General features: G+C 37.0%; 1 long non-coding RNA gene across 4 annotated transcripts in view; it reads right to left on the reverse strand.

Moving 5' to 3' along the window:
* Positions 1-15,111, reverse strand: part of LOC123848292 (uncharacterized) — a 74,461-nt gene that overhangs the window by 19,742 nt on the left and 39,608 nt on the right. For 2 of the 4 annotated variants that reach the window (XR_010409511.1, XR_006791753.3), the window contains one exon: positions 1,527-1,653. The exons of the other annotated variants lie outside the window; for them this stretch is intronic. This is a non-coding gene — a long non-coding RNA (uncharacterized LOC123848292). The remainder of the gene's footprint in view (positions 1-1,526; positions 1,654-15,111) is intronic. 4 annotated transcript variants of the gene reach the window in all.

Below are 15,111 nucleotides of genomic sequence, written 5' to 3' on the forward strand. Positions count from 1 at the left end.
CTGATTCTCTGCTGCCCCATCCCTCACCCCAACATCCCCCATCCCCAGAGCTGCTATTAAGACTTTTTTTTTTAATCTTAGCATTTCACTGTGATACATTTAGGTATAGATATCATTTTATAGTTCCTGTTTGGGCTTCTTTAGTTTTCCTGGTATCTCTTATCAGGTCTCAGTCATTATCTTTTCAGAAAATACTGCTGTCCCATTCTCTGTCTTCTCCTTCTGGAATGCTGACTAGATTTACTTTGGATTCAGCCTCCATTTCTCTCATCCTCACCTGTTTATCTTCCTTCTCATTTACTCACTGAACTGGCAATATCTTCAGGTCTAGAGTAGTAATTCTCTCATGAACTGTATCGAACCCACTATCGAACCCATACATTTAGTTCTTCATTTCACTCATATGCTTTGTTTCTGCAGGCTCTGGTTGATTTGATTCTGTTTTAATTGTGCTTGCTCTTTACTTATAATTTAAAAACTCTTTTATTTCTTAAAATCTATAACTTATACTTCTTTTAGCACACGTATCTATTAACTGCAAAATGTTTTCAGACTTCTCTGTCTCTTGTCTGTCAGCTCTCACTCTTGGTATTTTGCTTCCTTGTGTGTTTTGTTTTGTTTTTTTAACGAGGTGCTCCTATCCCTTGGGCCTTTATCGGTGGGGACTCTTTAAGGTCTGAAAGAGACTCTAACTTGTTTCTACCATGTGCCTTAGCACTACCAGTCTTGGATCACTTGACACTAACTTGGCTTAAGATGTTTCAGGCCGGGCGCCTGGGTGGCTCAGTCATTAAGCGTCTGCCTTCAGCTCAGGTCATGACCCCAGGGTCCTGGATTGAGTCCCGGATCAGGCTCCCTGCTCGGCAGGAAACCTGTTTCTTCCTCTCCCACTCCCCTGCTTTTGTTCCTTCTCTCACTGTTTGTCTCTGTCAAATAAATAAATAAAATCTTAAAAAAAAAAAAAAAAGATGTTTCAGGCCACCACTGGCAGTGGGAGTTCTGTCTTCAAACACATATGAGGGTTAGTTTATGGTTAGAAATTCTCTGGAGATTTTTAAAAATTCTGCTTATCATCAAGGCTTAACACAGGCAGTTTTTCTTGAAATACCTAGGGAGGGGCAGTGTGTGTGGTACATGCAAGTTTATATCTGGTTCACCCTTTTAATTAGAGTACAGTCCTTTGGTATCCAGTTTTATGGAGGAGGTGTGTCTCTTACTAAGCTTCCCATGTTAGGCAGGCCCTGGGCTTCCTTTCCCCTCCCCATAAAACTGCAAAGAACCAAAAACTAACCCTGAGGTCCATCTAGGTCAGGAAAAACCCTCAAATGATGCCCTTTGCTCACCTCTCTGGATTCATTCCCACCTTCATATAATTCACAGCCTGAGTATTCCAGCTTGTGAATACAATCAAGACTTTTTTTTTCAACCAACGTTGTGACTTATTTTTAGCAACAGACTTGGTCTGGGCACCCAGAACACCAGGTTGCCCTTCACAGTTTGTGCAGTCTAATATTGAGTCAAGTTACCTGATCATCCTGCTTGGTGATCAGCCTAATACAGCATCACAGTGTTTCAATCATTATGCCGAGATTTATATTTCAATGAGTCAGGTGCATTGTCTTTTTCTACTCTTTTTGCCTTAAGTGATAAAACCTGGGTGTAGAAGAAACAGAGATGAAGAAGATACAGTTAGCAAAGAATCTGGATTTTGGACCCCTTAAAGGAGTCGAAGCCAGGACTTGGACTGTTTTCATTGCCTTGCTCTGTTTAAGATTCCGTGGAGTTGGCCTTCACATTAGGAAAGTTGATTGTTTACAAATGTTTGAACATTTTCTCACTGACTCCATGGTTGGGTGTGCCTTTGGAATAACAAAAGATGAATAAGTTAAATAAATTAAATTTTATCCTCATTTTGAAGGATATATTGAAAATAAGTAATCAAAAATGGAAGTAGGAATATATACCTGGATTCCAGCTTGTGAAATTTTTTTTCTCCACAACACAAAGCCTTTCCAGAGGCCCTAAAATAGAGTGTGAGACTACAAATCTGGAAGGGAAGAGAGGATCACTTGATTCAACCTTCTCCCATTACTGATGAGGAAACCAAATCCCAGAGAAGTTATGTGACCTGTTCAACATCACACAATAGAAGCTATTCCAGGGTTGGGTCTCCTGATTCCTAGGAACTGATTCAACTCTACCATGCTGTCATATACTACGTAGTTTCTGTTTCACCAGAAAATGAGAAACATGCACAATAAACTTGGTAGAATTTATAAATTTAGTTTATTTTGAGTACCTAATAACAGAGATTTATGAAAAACAAGCAAAAACAATCTATTGGAACTCAAATACAAAATGAAAAACAACAGCTTAAAAAACCTTTCCATTGCATGGGATAGGCTAATCTTTTTATTTTCCAGTATCTTAGTTATCCTTACCAGTTCAGTATTTAGAAAACTAGAATACATCAAAGTTACTTAGAGTTGCCATTATTATTAAAGATAAAACTTTTATTATTTACATATGTTACATTTTGAAATAAACTTAGAAATTTGTTTAGATATTTAGAAATAAATATCTTTTGTCAGCTTTCTCTGCCATTATCACAATTTATAAGACACATATAAATTATAACCAAGAAACCAGAGCTACAGGTGAGATTCAATGTGAACTGGACACCTGCCAGGAGTAAACCTCAGAACTCAATTAACTAAATGAGGTCAGAGGTTGACACAGAGAGAAGAATTAAGTATTGTCATCACTACTCATGGTAAGACAGCAGCAAATCACCTTGACTGAGGCACCACGAAAGTCTCTTGGGTATTAGAACCAAATCACAGAAATGATCATGTCAGGACAGCTCTGATGCATCAGATTTTATGCATCCACTCATAACACATGAATAATTGCATATTGAGAGTCGCGTTTTTACCTTTATAAGATGTTATTCAATTGTGAATTTCCCTCTAAGGGAACAATAATAACTTACACTTGAGATTATTTTTGGACACATTAGCGTTTTAACTTCCTATTTCAAAAACACAATCCAAGATTCTAATAGATAACCCATGCTCTTTGCTGCCAGTACCTTCCTGTCTCCACAGGTTCACAGAATTTTTAGTCACCTAGGAGTAATCAGATCCAGCAGAGATTTTTGTTTGTTTTCTTTTGTTTTAAGAATAGACATAGAAAGTTCATTTATTTAATACTGGTTTTATTCCACATCTGCAAGAAATCAAAGTTAGTATGGAAAGTATCTCCGGCATGGATAAGTTGTGAAATCAAAAGAACTGCATGTGTCAGGAGTGTTTACTTTTTGGATAAAGTCTCATGAGCAAAAACTGAAGATAGGGTAAGCATAATACGCATTAATAATAACAAGTAAAGTGCTCAATCAACAAAATATGAAAGGGGATTACTCTACAGAAATTAAACTCCATAGAATATGAAGTAAATAAAATGGTAAAGAATGCCAACATTATTAGCAAAAAATGCCAACATTATTAACAAACATTACCAAGAGTATCGAGCAATATGGTAGGTAACTATTTGTGAAGAATAACTAATAAAATAAATATCATTTCTTGCTGACAGAATTTCTGCTCCAAAACAAACACAATGATACAGATGTTGGCAAAGAAACAGTGGACACATTTTTACTCCTATTGCCAAAGAAAAAATTCCTTTAAGCTAACCTTTATTTCCAAAATTTGTTGAGCTATTTTTAGGACTTTTCCTCCAAATGGAAATTTGATGAATATGAAGAAAAAGGTTAATGGAAGAAACAAATCAGAGGACAGAGTTTATGGAAAATGGAGGAAGGATAATAAAAACAGAAGACCGAATCAGAGAGAGTGAAGTTAAGATGGCGCCATAGAGGATCCGTCTATTCACTCTCTCTTCCACAAATGTTTATTGAGCCTCTGTTAAGTGCCAGCTATTCTTCTAGGCACTGGGGTTAAGGCAGGGAACAAAACAAAATACTTTCCTTTGTGGGGGTTTATATTCCCATGCAAAGGTTGGCCAACATCTTCTGTAAAGTTCCAGATGATAAATATTTTAGGCTTTGTGGGCCTCACAGTCTCTGTCACAGCTACTCAACTCTGCCATCAAATGTGGGAAAGCTGTCACTGAAAGACATACAAGTGGCCATGGTTGTGTTCCAGTAAAATTTTTTTTTAAGATTTTATTTATTTGACAGAGAGAGAGAGACAGCGAGAGAGGGAACACAAGCGGGGGAGTGTGAGAGGGAGAAGCAGACTCCCCGTGGAGCAGGGAGCCCGATGCGGGGCTCGATCCCAGGACCCTGGGACCATGACCCGAGCTGAAGGCAGACGCTTAACGACTGAGCCACCCAAGCGCCCCCCAATAAAATTTTATTTATTAAAGCAGATGGCAGGCTGACTTGGCCCTCAAGCCATAGTTTGCCAACCTCTATTCTAAGTGGAAGGAGTCAGATAAATGTATAATATCATTTCAGGTCATTATAAATGCCTTGAAGAAAAGTAGAACAGGCCAAGGGGATAGAAGGTAATGATGCAGAGGAGCTGCTATTTCAGACCGTTAGAAAAAGTCTTTCTGAGGCCAACAAGGCAGAGACCCTGGATGAAGTGAGGCTGTCAGACAGGACGGGATCCAGTTCATGGGTGGAGGGCTTGATTCTAAATAGGAGTATGGACAAAGAATCTCTTATAATAGGAAAGAAGACAAAATATGACATTGCTGAAGCAGGAAGTTGGCATATATAGTTGGGGGGATATTGGTGTTTTCTCTGATCACAGATGGAAAGTGGTGAGTGGGGCCACACTTACCACACTTACCCTCCTCTTATTTCTGTTCTCTACTTGCAGAAGACAGTAAGTTCAGTAAGTATTGTGGGCAAACAAGAAATCTACAAAAGGACATTTTATAACATTTTTAAAGGAGCAGAAGTTAGGGAGGAGGGTAAGTACATTCTAAGGATGACTAGTGGATGGTGCAACAGCTCTGAGAAATACCATATAACCTGGACGCAGGAGTCAGAGGGAACATGTGTTCTGGTATGCAGTGAGGGTTCCTACCTCAAGAAGGTAGGAAGTGACCAGACGAATTTTATTTTATTTTAAAGATTTATTCATTTATTTGAGAGAGAGAGAGAGAGCATGAGAGGGGGGAGGGTCAGAGGGAGAAGCAGACTCCCTGCCGAGCAGGGAGCCCGATGCGGGACTCAATCCCGGGACTCCAGGATCATGACCTGAGCCGAAGGCAGCCGCTCAACCGACTGAGCCACCCAGGCATCCACAATCAGAAACATTCTTAAAAGTTCAAATTTTATTTCATCAGCAATATTCTCATTCCATGGAGACCCTGCAGGGTTCTGTGAAAGGAGAAGTAAAATGTAATACTTAAGGAAAGTGAAACTGTCTATCGATGTCTGTTGTACCAAGAGAAACCAACCAAGAGGCCTGCCCGTCCAGCTTGTTGGTGTCATCTCTGGCTTGCCCCACGAAAGATATCAAAGTATAAGTCAACGAAGCAAATTGTATGTAATCAAAGCTCATGAGAAAAATTGTGATAAAGACACCTGCTCTGCAGGAAATGACATGATAATATAGAATTGGGAACAGACAGAGAAAAATAAACTGGATGATTAAGAATGATATGGACTCTGAGAAACAAACTGAGGGTTCTAGAGGGGAGGGTGTGGGAGGATGGGTTAGCCTGGTGATGGGTATTAAAGAGGGAACGTACTGAATGGAGCACTGGGTGTTATACACAAACAACGAATCGTGGAACACTACATCGAAAACTAATGATGTAATGTATGGTGATTAACATAACATAATAAAAAAAAAAAAGAATGATCAGTACATATGCAGAACTCATTTCTAAGCTCTAAAGCACTATGAATAAACTCTCATTTCATGATAAATGAATTATAGAAATCACTCATGCCCAGAAAAGTGATACCTGTGTGAGTCAGAGCTAACAGTGCCCTTCCTGAAACATTACATCATACCAGGTAGATACCCAGTGGGAGCAAACTATGGTTCAAAATAAGAGGGCAACAGGTCATGCTGTCTCATTCCTTCTGCCTACTTACAGCTTGACTCAAGACTGCCTGAAGTTCAAAACCTTTGTTCTCCAGGAACAATCGACTCTTCAGGCAAAGTCTGTCCAAAGAAATTAGCAACTGACAAGGAACCTTCACTTTTAGATTTGACATCTCATAATAAAACCCTGAGGTTTATATGCCAACCATATGAAATAAACCCTAATTCAAGTTGATGTCATTTCAGAGAGCAGCAGTGGTGGTCAGACCCAAGAACAAGCCCATTTGCCCTGCATGAAAAGCCCATGGGTTTGAAGGGAGATTGCCCATTGGTAAAAAGGCAGATTGGGTTGCCAGCGTCTAACACTTAAAGCCAGGAAGTTTCTTATTCTTTTTGGCTGACTCTGTTGTAATCGTGAGTAAGTCACTTAAGTTCCAAACACTCAACTTCCTTCCATCTAGAAACAATGATCTAATACTAAGAAATCCTAAAACTATGAGACAAGACAATTTCTTATTTATTTCTTGTAGGGCTGGTTTCATGTTTGCAAGTTCCTTTAGTTTTTGTTATATATATATATATATGTTATATATATATATATATTATATATATATATAATTTATATATATATATAAATATATTTATTTATATATATAATTATATATATATAATTATAAATATATAAATAAATATATTTATAATTACCAGCAGCTAACAGTAGTAGGTGACTAAGAAAGAAAAAAAAAAAAAAGAAAATATCCATAAAGCAGAAGTAATTCATTCATTTTCAGAGTATTTCTACCACCATGTTACAAATATGTCCTCTAGAAATGTTCTTTTTGAGCTATTCCAACACAGGCACTGGAATAGTTAATTCAAGAGGTAAGGTTCAATGATGTCCACACAAACAGGTTTTCAAACTGTGGCTCTTTGTCTAGGTGGGAATAAGGGTACCAGTGTCTGTTTTTGAATCATTACAGTATATTCATAAATGTATGTCCTAATCTGTTAGCTTAATTAAAGAACTGTCACCAAATATAACAAAAGTTTGGAGCTCTAGTTCAGGAAGAATGCCTTACTAAGATGCAGATTAGTGATGAGGAAGAATTAGGCCTCCAGGCAGGTCTCTTTTCCATAATATTTCAGAATGTAAATTTTTAAATTTGTTTTATTGTTATTTTTAATAAGCCCCCCCAAAAGGAAAGAGTATAACGTAGGGGTGAAGTATGTAGCCCTGGTTGTTTACTAGCTGCAGGTGAGGGGAAGCTACTTAATTGTGTAGTCCCAGACTTCACATTTGCAAAATGGGGATAGTTATGCCTAATCCGTGCATACTGCCGTGAAGTTTAAACAAGGAAAATGCATATATAAAAATTACATATACACATATATGTATAATATAAATATATGTAGCAATTAATGCAGTATCTGAGGCATAATTAAACTTGGTTTTTACAACTGAAGAAAGTGGACCCATGTAATGTAGTAGTTGAGAGTAATTTTATTGTTGACTTTTCAGCTACCCAGAGCCTTAACAAATTCTTTAGGTAAAGAAGTGATTTCTTAAATTCTTCAAAAGCAGCCACCAAATTTAGAGTAGGTATCACATCTAGTGTTTTTCTTCTCTTTGGGGAAAAACATAAATTCTATGCCAAATTCTATAGCTTATGTATGTATTATTTCAAATCCCCAAAATGTTAAAATTTCCAGTTATTCTGGAGAGATTATTTGTGTATCAGACATCAAAATGTTGATCATTGTCTGGCAAATCATATCTTGGAATGTAGGAGTGTAGCAAAGTAGAACTGCTATAGAAAAATGGGAATTAAAAAAATAGAGAGACTAATCCTTACCTTCTTTAACCTCAGAGTCTAAACAATCAAGCCTTGTAATTACATGGCACGTTATACTTTGTACAGTAAAAATAAGACCAAAGGCACTTGTAACAAACACAGTTTTCTGCGAGCCAATGGCACGCCTCCCTGCTCATCTCATTTCCTAAGCCAGGACTTGAGAAATCAGGTGACTTGGCAGTGAGAAAGAAATTACATAGATATTCATGGAAAGCCCATAAACCAGGATGATGAGTAACTTGCAAACTCAAGCAAGGGTCTGCTTCCCTTTTATTGTTTTTGCCTCTGGCTTCTATTGCCTTTTATTGCCTCTACTGATGGCAGTAGAAGCTGTGAGCGTGGTAAGGAAAAAAGAGACAGCTAAAACTGACTTGGCACTGAATCCTGTCACACAGCATTGCAGGTCAGTGAGAACACAAGCAGAATTTGACTTGACCTTCTAAAACTCTTCACTGTAATCTTGGTCACTCTCTTAATTGAATTATGGATCTCAGGTTGGTTTTGTCTTTCATATTCTTTGAATTTTTTTATTGAATCGGTATTTTTATTGTTACTGTTGTCGTTGCTATTATGCCAATTAGTTCAATGAAAATGGCCCTATGCAAATGGCCAAGAACAAATAAGCAGAGCTGTTTTCTTGTCATAAATGATATATCCTATGAATATATTAATTTATGACTATAGAGAGCATGATGTAGTCCTTTTAAATGAATTTCTTCACCTCTAAGTTGAATTGAACTTAAAAAGACTTACCAATCACGGAGAGTTATTATGAAAAATATAAGAACTATGAGGCTTGAAAAAAATCATTAATTGAGTGTCCTACTTCTATGCCAAAAAAAAACCTTATAATTTGTTAAAGATAAAGTCTATATTAATTATATAATGCATGCATTATATGTATATAAAAGCACATGCTTTTTTAGTGTAAATCGGTATTTGTTATTTGAGAATACGAATCTGGGTCAAGGATTCCATGACATCCAAATAGCCAAGATTTTCCACTTTTTTGGCTTTTATTATTGAAAGAGGGAAAATGGGATCAGAGACCTAACAGCAAAGAGTTCCAGGCAGTTCTAAATGTGCAAAATCTGAACAGCTTACTTCAGCCCAGGACTTAGCTTCTCCTGAGTCCACCTGGCTGTTTAGCTTTTCTTACCAGAAATACCACTCTGGAGTGTTCAGGAAGCATAAATCGTAAGAGCCAAGAGAGAAAACCAGAAACTTGCACCTGGCACAACTTCTCTAGTCTTGTCAGTATAAATGAATGTTAATTCCAGAAGGATCTAAGGCCCCAGAACAGAGGCATGATAGATATTGTAGTTTGGTAGAAATAGTGTGGAGACGGGAGAAAGAAAATCTTTTGAATTCTGGTTCTGCCTCTTCACAGTTGTGTGAGTCAGGACCATTGTGGGAAGCTGCAAAAACCCAACTAGAATTAGCTTAGTCAAAGGAAAAGGAGGTATTTATTGGGTCAGGAAACCAGACAGGCAGCAGGTTAAAAAACACAGTTGTCATGAGGGAAAACTGAATCAGGGTCATGAGTGCTGCCAGGTCAGCTTTCTTCTCTTGGACCAGCACTCCCCATGTGCCTACCACGACAACTTTCAGTGGCTTCTTCTGGCTCCCATAAGAACAGCTTCCCAGCCAGAAAAGAAGAATCTCTCTCCACATCTCCTCCCTCACTTTCCTCCATCCCTCTCTTCGTCTAGGTTAAAAAAATGTGAGGAAAGATTCTAATTGTCTAGGCTCCCTTCATGTATTCCTGAGATGGGTCAGGAGGGTTATTATTACCAGTTTAGGTCAAATGACCACTCCGAGGTCAGTTAGTGTTGCTCAGCAGACTGAGGTCACAAGAGGCAGCTCCCAGGCAGAACACACATTGGAGGTAAGGGTAGAGAAGCACTTTTCCACAAGAAGGAGGCTAGCACAGACACCATCCCTGCGAGTGAGGCAGCCCATGTGACCTGACTCTACCCCAGTAACTCCTGGGTCTTAGGCCAAGCTCTTTAACCTCCTCACTTTCACAAAGTATAAAATGGGTAAAATTATAATACTTAACTCACAGAATTATTGTGAGGAATAATTAAACTAACTTATGATTAAAAAAATCTTAAAAAACATAAAATAACTTACAAATAAATACATTCTCAGTTTTTTCCTCAGAACTAGTAGATTTCTGGAATCTGGTACAAACGAACAAAGGACTGTCTTTCCCTCAGCCCCATTTTACGCATCAGATTCCTTGGAAAATATTCTAATAACTATCAGGTGATTTGTAGCATGAACACCACATCTAATATAAAAAAGACACATTAGCAAGAATTCGGTCCAATAATTTAAAACATAAGCCCGAAGGAGCAAAAATTTATTTTATTTCATCGGAAAAATACAGTTGGTTTGCTCTATAACCTAACACCTAATTATGGATTAATACAAAGAAATGTGTTTCCCTGTAAATGTAGCCAAAAATGTATCTTGAATAAGAAAATAAATTTTCTTAGTACTCTTTGCTCCAACCAAGCATTCTGATTCCTTTTTTTGGTACTGATTAATATCACATGAGAGACAATACAAATTTCATGCTGCCTAAAAGGAAACTGAGGTAGGAATATTTAACAGCTCCCCTGCAATAGTTAGTAACATTACTCAAGTAATGACACCAAACGTAAAATCCTTGTCTTCCATCCCAAATTCAGGACTTTCACCATCTCTTCAATCCACTGTCCTTGATTTAGTGCAATTTGACTTTGGAATGTATATATATGGTACTTGGTAAATTATGTAAGGTGGGGAGGTGGCTCACAATGTGCATGAGGCTTCCCTGGACTAGAAGGTTTTGTTGGATTTTCCTGGCAACAACTTTTCTCTGGTGGGGAAGGTAAAGGAATTTAGGGAAAGAGGTGAATTTCTCTGTGTCAGTCCTGCCTACCTGAGCCCATGTGGACACATCCTTACAAAAAATAAAATGATTTTGCCCCATCTTTGACATGCTATAATCTCACTCCCTCTGGGAATATGTCTCTGACCTCTCAAGACTAGATCAGATGGCCGTCCTTTGGGTCCTAGAGAACACTGTGCTTGTTTCTTGTATCTAGTATATCTCTTTTGGTCTCAAAACACCAAAAAATATGAATCAAACCAGCTTATACAAGAAAAGGCCATTTTCTTCAGCAATGTATATATCTTCAGTGGCTAGTAAGGAATGTGGCATTTATTCATTCAAATATTTATTAAGCATCCACAACATGCTAGGCTTTATTCTAGGAAGTGTGGAGCTAATGCTTGAAACATTAATGAGTCCCATCTGCAGTTGGGACTAAGGATCAATCCTGCACCATAAACCTGGGCCCTTCTGTGCCCATCAAGATACAATCGTTTCCCTTAACTATCACAGTTTTTGTCCAGCCATTTTAACTGGGCTTCTCCTTAGTTTTCTACAGGTTTCCCAAGTTCCTTGCCATGGCTAGAACTCTGCCCTGCACTCTAGTCCACTCAGGAGAAATGAGCCCCTGTTTATTTCCAGCACGACTTTATGAGCTCTCTGAATCACGATGCACCTGTCCCTTTAACTTCAAAAACAGCCATTGCCCATTCTTTACAGTGGCTATTTCAACTTCTATTATTCTTAAACCTCCTAGGTTACCACTGCTACCTCTCTTTCTCCCAGCAGATGATCTCACCTCTTATCTCAGAGTAAATAGGAGACATTTGATACAAACATCTGGAAATTTATATCTGCACATCTTCAAAATTATCTGCACCTTTGCCCATTGTTTCCTTCTTTCCTGCTTTCAACAGGGAAAAACCTCCCCTCTCCTGGAAAAAAACCAAACTCCTCAAGTTAGGGTCTGGTTCTCATTCTTGCCTTGTGTCTCTTTGACTTTGAAGCACAACTTTCATTTGAATGTGTAAGTTCCCTTATAAATCAGACCTAATAACTTTTCCATACAGAGCCTAAAAATCCTCTAAAGTAGCTGAAAAGGTAGCAAAGCAATGTTCTCAATAGGAATTTTAATAAACTAGATGTTTTTACCCTCAGCACTCTTGACATTTTGGATGGGATAACTGGGTGGGGGTGTCCTCTGGATTAGAGGATGATCAGCCACAGCTCTGGCCTCTATTCACTAAACGCCAGTAGCACCTCAAGTCCTGACAGTTAAATGTCTCCAGACATTGTCAAATGCCCCCTGGGGGACAAAATTACCCATTTGAAAACTAGTATTATATACAATCAGAAAACTAAATGTAGGATTTGAAAGCAAGATAAGAGTTTTCTGTTTCTGGATTCAGATTCAATCTGAGTCATGTTTCAGTTTGAACACCATTAATGACAAAACTTTCAGGGTTAAAATATATTGCAGCGCTGACCCTTGAGCAACACAGGTTTGGACTGTGCAAGTCCACTTACATGCAGATTTTTTACAGTACAGTGGTATAAATGTATTTTCTTTTCCTTATGATTTTCTTAATAACACTTTCTTTTCTGTAGCTTACTTTATTTTAAGAATACAGCATATAATGCATATAACATACAAAATATGTATTGACTGTGTTATTGGTAAAGGCTTCTGATCAACAGTAGGCTATTAACAGTTAAGCTCTGGGGTAGTCAAAAATTATACAGAGATTTTCAACAGCATGGGGGTTGGTGCCCCTAACTCCCATGTTATTCAAAGGTCAACTGTATAGTGATATTGTGGTAAAGAATTAAATAATTCAAAATTCAGCTAGGGTTCCAAGATAAAGTTATGAATGACAATGAAATAACAAGAATAGAATGATCTAAAAAATAATAAAATAAAGGAGAAAGATCTTCATTTTGAAAGATGTATAATAATGAAGAATTTGATCTTCTGTTTGTTCTTTCTGTAGGAAGCTTTGTTGAATGAAAAGGAAAGCTGCAAAAACCTTTGAAGTGGCTCAGTATTCACAAAATCCTCCTTGAGAATGCCTGTAAATGCCTCCAAAGAAGCCTTTCTGAATTGCATAGTTATAATGAAAACTATTATTTCCTCTTCTGGTTTGTAGAAAATAAGGCATAGATTAAGAAGATAAGAATTCTTCCAAACAGTATAATGAAATAATATACAATTACTGTGATTTAAAATGTTTCATTACTTAGTTGCCCTATTTAATTCACGTACATATACTGGTACTTGCTGTGCACACGAATCAATAGGTTAAATATATTCATAGTCAGAATAAAAAAATCAGAAGGGATAAACTGTACTAATCTATGATACAATCACAATGAATTATTTCAAAACTATTCTCCATGAATAATAACATCGAGAGATTGGTTTTTAGAATGGCCTTAAATAAGATCAAATAAAATTTTTGATTCTTCTCAGAAACTTTAAATTTATTTAAGAAAAAATATTTAAAAGAGCAACAGGCAATGAAAATAGTCTAATTTCCAAAATACTCATTTTGAAAAACTCATTTCTAAAACTGGATTTGTAAGACTGAATCTTGTAGCTCTGAGAGATAGATAGATAGATAGATAGATAGATAGATAGATAAATGAATAAAATGATTTAGCTGCTCTTCACTTGAAATTTAGATTTGGTATTAAATACTGTACCAATAGTAAATGTTTACCCTACTTTGCACTTTTCTGTGATTCAGCAAAACACCCATTTCAAAAAATGTCACATTTTACCCCATGCTTCCTCTACCCTGCAAAGGTGTCATGGGATTACTGTTTATGAAAGTAGGAAGATGGTTTGAAGGGAAAAACACTGGAGAAATCTAAATTCTTGTCCCAACTTTACTATTTGCCATGCAACCTTGGGTAAGTCATTTAATCTTGCTGAACCTCATTTTCTCATTTGAAAATGGGGACAAAAGTATTGTTCTCTGCTTTACCCATATGATTGTTGTGAATATCAAATGACATGTAAAATACTTTTAAAAATTGTAATGATTTTGTACACCCTTTAGTAAAGATATGTAATGAGGCACCTATGATATTTTTATATATATTTTCAAAGTCTTTGAAAATATACTTATAACTCAAGAAAATACATCTATAACCCTTACCATGATTTTTCATCAATTCTTTTTAAGTAACTAATATACACTAGAGCATCAGGATTAAGCTCATAAAGTTTTGAGTCAAACTGTCACTTACTAGGACAAATTGCTTAATCTATTTCTCAATTTCTTAATCCATAAAATGGTATATAACAATAGTATCTACCTCACCTTCAGAGCTGTTGTGCACATCATATTCATTCAAATATTTATGCAAAGTACCTAGAACAATGACTCTTATACGATAGACACTCACAAATACTAGTTCTCCTAAGAATAAGAATCTGAAACCTAGAACAATGACTCTTATACAATAGACACTCACAAATACTAGTTCTCCTAAGAATAAGAATCTGAAAAGATATGTGAATCAGCTGGCAATTTTATCATTACCAGAAGTAGGTATTTAAATAATCAGACCAGGGACACCTGGGTGGCTCAGTCAGTTAAGGGTCTGCCTTTGGCTCAGGTCATAATCCCAAGGTCCTGGGATTGAGTAGGGAGCCTGCTTCTCCCTCTGCCTGCCATTCCCCCTGCTTGTGCTCTCTGTCTCTGACACATAAAATCTTTTTAAAAGGTAAATAAATAAATAAATAAATAAATAAATAAATAAATAATCAAGCCATATGATTCATTTATTCTTTCAGAAAAAAAAAAAAAACGCTTAAAAATTTATCCACCTGTCTCTCTTAAAATCCACTCATCTCTTCCATCTAAGAAGACAAGATCAAGAAAACCTTGAAAGCCTAACTGCTCATTTCTTTGCATTTTTTCTTAAGAAACAAAAAGATATAACCAATATGACTCATAGCAGTTGAGAGTTTATGGAAACAACGTCATATTCCAGGCTTCCACTTCCCTTTGGTGGCTCACTTCTGGGTCTGCAATACTTCACCATAAGAAAAAGGAAGCGATGATGGACTTAAATGAGAAGGAGGACAAAATAATCTACCATGCCCAGAAGACAGCAAGAAAGCCTCATGGTCATGATGGACACAACAGAGCCCTGTCTTGAGAAACAACTACAAGTTTGTTCTTTGTCTTATCATCTTCTATTTCTGAACAACTGCAAACTGAATTTCAAAAACTTGACTGGATGGCAGTCTCACAACCATCCCCTCCAACTGCATATAATCAATCATCAAATCTTACTGATTTTTTACCTCTTTATCTCTTTCATGAGG

Source organism: Mirounga angustirostris, unplaced genomic scaffold (genome assembly GCF_029215605.1).
Source record: "Mirounga angustirostris isolate CCGP_5_RB_7025 unplaced genomic scaffold, mMirAng1.0.hap1 SCAF_2, whole genome shotgun sequence".
In the NCBI taxonomy this organism is placed as follows: Eukaryota; Metazoa; Chordata; class Mammalia; order Carnivora; family Phocidae; genus Mirounga; species Mirounga angustirostris.